The following is a 5494-nucleotide window of genomic DNA, read 5'->3' on the forward strand; positions in this document are numbered from 1 at the left end:
AAAGGAGCTGATGTGGAGAGGTTGAGCGAGCGGGGGGGGAAAGACAAGTCCAGAGGAACAGAGAGAGGAACTGAAAAGGAAAAGGGGAAAAAGGAAAATTAATAAAGAATGAGAATAAGGATGAAATAAGAGTGGATAAGGGGGAAGGGGAAAAAAAGGGGAAGGGAGAAAAAAGGGCCAGAAACATGCATAAGGAAAAATCCAGGCTGGTTTTCACTAATGCTTCACCACATGGAAATGGTAACAACAATAATAAAACCTCTGAGCTCCAGAACAATAGGTGAAATAATTCAAGCACCACTTTCAGATTAAAAAACAGTGAAGGGAGTTTGATTTCTCTCCCAGTTTTTCTTTTCCTTCTATATATATATAGAAAATAACCTCATCCACTTACTCACATTCTGTGGCTCCTCACCACAAAAATACAAATAAAAGAATGAAACCACCCTTCAGTGCAGACAGAAAATAAATCAGAGGCCTCAATGCTTTCTCATTGTTGCAGCTGGGTCCTGTCTTCACATTTATTTATCTTTAAATTTTCCCTCCCTCCTTGCACTCTAGAGACCATATCCCATAAAACGTTGGGTTATCAAGTTAACTGTGAATAATTCATGAGATAATTATAAAACATTTACACCAGAACATTATTATCTTGCAACTAAAAAAAAACCCAAATACTTAATGTCCTCCAACATTGATGGGAAAAGTCTTGTAACTGCAATGTTCTTTATCACTAAAATTAAATGAAATTAATCTTCAGTACTGCCTTTCTGCCTACTAGCACAGACTTACAGAAAAAACACCCTCAGATAATATGGAAACACAAAAATACATACCTGTATGTGTGTGTGTGGTTATGCACACACGTATATACGGGATTCTGACACATGCCCACAGAGGAGATTCAAACTCAGTCTTTCTGCCCCAAACAGCCTCTGAGGCATAAGGGACAAAAGCTTTTACGCTCAAGGGGTGGCTTCAGCGCACGCTGGTGGGTTGTTAGGACGCGCACACAGCTGTAGGCACTGCTGTCTGCCTCGGCTGGAGACACGGCTGAGTGGGTGGTGAGGGGTCGTGGTCCACAGAGGCAGACTGTATCTGACGAGTACAGGCACGAGCATACTTGGAACAGACACACACAGACCTGCAGCCCTCTGTGCCATACACCGAGGGCCTGTGGTGGGACACACGGCTTTGCTCCTCATACCCTTCTCCTACAAAGGGTATATTTTCTCCCTTCATCCAAAATGGGATCTTTGGTCAGATTCTGTTCCCATTACTACAGCTTAGAGCTTACTTGGAAATGAATGTAATAATAAAGTCCAGTGTTGCACTGGTGTCACCAAGATCAGGATTTGGCCTTGTATATGCATCCAAAATTAAGATTGCCAAACGTGGCTATAAAGGCTCTTAGGGAAGCATCTCTGATAATGCAAATCTCTCGTACAACAAGCATGACTGCCATTAGGACTTCTGCAGCCTGGCTAACAGCTCCTCTGTCACATGAGGCCAGAGGAGCACCTGGGAAAATTCTCAAGACCATGCCTTCATTCTGTGCTGGTGATCCCTAGTTGCCACAATACTCCGGAGGATTTAATGGGCATATACAGAAGAACCTCTAAAAGGTTCTTGCTTAGTTTACAAAAACTGCCAGCCTGTTGCTAGAGACACCCAGGTTTTTCAACAATGACTTCTCCGCTCCCGCAGGAAGACAGGATAACAGAGCACCACTAAAACATAACCCCGCTAGACAACATCTTTACAAACGTGGGCTGAGACACTCCCAGAAAACAGAGCGCCAACAAACCCTGGGCTGGCACAGCTAATGTTTAGCTACAGCCTCTGGGGTAACCCGGTGCATAAGAACCCCCCTCAGGGAAAATGCCGGAAAGAAAAACCCTTTCTTGTTCCCCTTTCCTTCTCCTTCCCTCTGAGAATACATTTGGTCCTCACAGAATATTGTCTGTGCTTTCTCGAAAGCCTTGCAGCCGAGAGCAGCCACCTCCGCCCTGCGAGGGCTGGAAGCACTCTGCGCATCCTGAACCGGTGAACACGTCCCAGGAGATTTGGCTCTAAGCTGATGGTAAACAAAACTACCCAGAGCCTGAGGCATTACAGTTTGATTAACCACACGCAGCTTTGTAGAAGGATTAGGAGGACTCTATTATTGTGATGTTTGAATCCTAATTGAAAACCAGGAATCTGGCCCAAGTCCCTCCACACTGTGCTGGTCTGGGATCTTCAAGGAGATGCGTGTGTCTGTGAGCATCTGCTTTGGGGCAACAAGGGGGATTCACAGCTCCAAAGAACCATGTTTACCTCACATCACACATCAGCCCAGCAAACATCATGGGATCGTACAAGACAGATGAACCCTGTGGGGATTGGAGTTTGAATTTCAATCATCTGTGCAAAGCCCATTTAGAAATCTGTCTGCTGTATGCAAGTGTCAACAGACACTCATGAAATTTCATCTCCGCATCAATTTGCAAAATAGGAAAAATGTTTTGCGAACATCAATGTAGACCTGTGTATACAGCTGCCAACGGTTGCCCTCTGGGGTGATTCTTGTAATTTGCTGTTTCTCTCAGCAAGATGTCATTTATCATGAAGACTATCATTAATATAGGAGCTGAGGATGAGCCCCTGAGAAGGTCTATTGCCCTTAACTCTGAAGCAGAGACAAGCACCCTTTCAGGTATTCTTCTCTGGGTACCTAACTCAGCTACACCGCAAGGGGATCTACAGTTAAGAGAGTGGTAAGCAGTTTGGATTACCAGACCCTCATGCCATATACTGTCCATGGAGGGAAGCAGTCTCAATACCTAACTTCGAGCCCATCAGTGGCTCTCTAAATGCTCAAGAGTCCCATCCCTGAGCATTCCATCTCAGTGTTGATGTTACAGTACAGTGCTGGCATTAGAAAAGCAACAAGACTGCCTAGGAATGGTTATTACTATGATCTATGTGATGCTGCAGCGAAAGACCACAAATTAAGGTGCTAGACGTTGTTCATGTCCCACTCAAATAGGTAGCTATAGCATAGCCTCGCCCTCAAAGGAATTACTGTCTCAGAGAAAGTTAATGTCAGCAGGTAAAGACAGATGGGGACCATGAGGTGATGAGGCAATCTTGACTGTGTTATACAGTCTGAATTACCAACAGCCTAACTAGTGTTAACCAGCTAATTACAGATGCTGAAGAGGTAACACCCCTTCAGCTGATTCTTCATAAGCACCTGGGCACATCACCCCCATGTGATTGCAAAACAGAGCTCTAGCTTAGCGCATGAGGACGGCAGTACAAGGGGATGTGTTTTAGCTCTCACATTTGCTTCTGTTCTCCCTGAATGTCTCTTCCTAACATCTGAGCTCATTTGAGTATGAAAGTTTCACGGTGAAAAGAGCTGAAGACTGCAGCATTTATTTCTCTCTGTAAGGACAAAGGGAGGATCAAGTCCAAGCTATTTCTCCTCAAATCATGGATCAATTGAGCACCTCTGATGATGTCACTATCCCTGGCACTGGGACCTAATTCAAAATTACCTCAAATCTGAAAGATTGACTTTCACCATCAGCATTTAATGTCTGCTGTATCTTTCTTTTCCCAGCAGAGCAAAAAAAAAGAAAAAGAGAGAGAGAGAGAAGGAGATGGTTCAGATTCAACTGCAATTTAGCATTCATTTGCATTTTTAAATTAGTTAAGCTATGGACCGTTGCAAAGCAATGACAGAGAATTTTTGTAATAATTAGTCTGCTGGGAGCATAGAAATGGCTATACAGGCAGGTTGCACTGAAAGAGGAAGCAATGCCCAAATGCTCAAACTGGGATTTGCATAGGCAAATTTACTGTCACTCATATGGGGCCAGATCCAGCTCACCAGACACAGGTAGCTACAGTTCAGACAACTTCATCTGTACTAGACACTGACTACAGTTGGTGGAGAGAAAGGGATGGTTTCAGACTACGATTCATCTTATCCTAAAGTAAAAACCTAAATCAGGACAGATTATTAGATACCCAAAGTGAGGTGAAATCAGTCTTACCACTGTTGTTTTCAGCATAACCTTAAATTCTGCAGTCTCTTGTATGCATCAGTGTCTCCTCAGTGGGCTCCATACATCTTACCCCTTCTCCCTTCCTTCTGCATTTCCTACCATCGATTCTCTTACTGCCTGTAATGAGATGTATCCCTCTCCTAACTCCAGTGGAAAGTCATCATTGCTTCAGAGCTGACAGTAAGTGCTCAGAGAAGGAAGAAGTGGGGGGTCACAGTGGGAATGAACTAAAGGCCCCCCATTTTTGCCACAGGGACCTATAGAGTTCATACAGGGGTATACAACAGCGCTTCACCATACAGACTAAGTTGCTGCATGTTCAGCAATGTGTCTTGAACTCACTGATTTTGCAATGCATCTAGTATTTTTTGTTTGAGATGGGTGAATATTATAATGTCGCCTTCCTTGGATGGCAGAACATGGCAGCACTAACGCCCACTTTGCTTGGTAATGGGAAGAGACCACTCATGACTAAGCACTACTATAGAAACACTACACACTCAACCATCTTGAAAGCAACTGTCCATCACCCATTAGATGCTCTCTGTCTCACATAATATTTTATTTGTTGTCCTTTGCTTGCCCTGCTCCAAAAGCTGGCATCTGCTTCTCAGTGTGATTGCTACTTTTTGCTTAAGTTTTCCCTCTGGGTGAACTGAAGCACAAGGAACATTCAGTGAATTTCCTGAACTCCAAATCCTTCACCTGATCTGAAACATCAACCCTCAGTACATTTGTATTTATGCAGCTTCATCACTGCTTTGTCCAAAAATGGGGATGCATTCTGTTCCAAAGTAGCAACAGTCAGTCCCAGCATCTCACCGTCAGGAATCAGTCAATACTGTGTATCTGGCACGGCCCTGGAATATTCTCAGTACAGACAAAAAGTGAAATGATAAGGCATGGAAGCTTTCTCAGACCCCCGCATCAGCTAAAGTATTTCTGATATTTCATTACAAATAGCATTTGTATCTGTCCATATTCATCAGACGTAATGAAAACTGAACCCAAAATCACCAAATGCATAAACCCCAAACACTTGAAGTTACACCTCCCTAGTTATGTACCTATTAACCCCAATGGGATCAACAATTCAAAGAACATATGCACTGAACCATTGTCTGAACCTATGCTACATATATCGCATATACCACCCAGGGTAATTATAAAGAAGCAACAGTCTGAGGGCTGTGCCATGGAATGGTTTGCTGTCTCTCAAGCATAGTCCGGGATTACGGAGTATCAACACTTTATGGACACTTAATCAGTAATGGTGTCATGTGGGTATATAAGAAGCAGCCTTTTTTTTTTTTTTTTTTACTTCTTGTAAAGTTTTACTTCTTGTCTCCTTCCAAGGAGTCCCTATGACTTGAAAACCATTCTACCTGAATCAAATGCATTAACTCTATGACCACAAAATAGAGAACTCATCATTC

This window comes from Egretta garzetta, unplaced genomic scaffold, assembly GCF_000687185.1.
Source record: "Egretta garzetta isolate BGI_Z169 unplaced genomic scaffold, ASM68718v1 scaffold270, whole genome shotgun sequence".
In the NCBI taxonomy this organism is placed as follows: domain Eukaryota; kingdom Metazoa; phylum Chordata; class Aves; order Pelecaniformes; family Ardeidae; genus Egretta; species Egretta garzetta.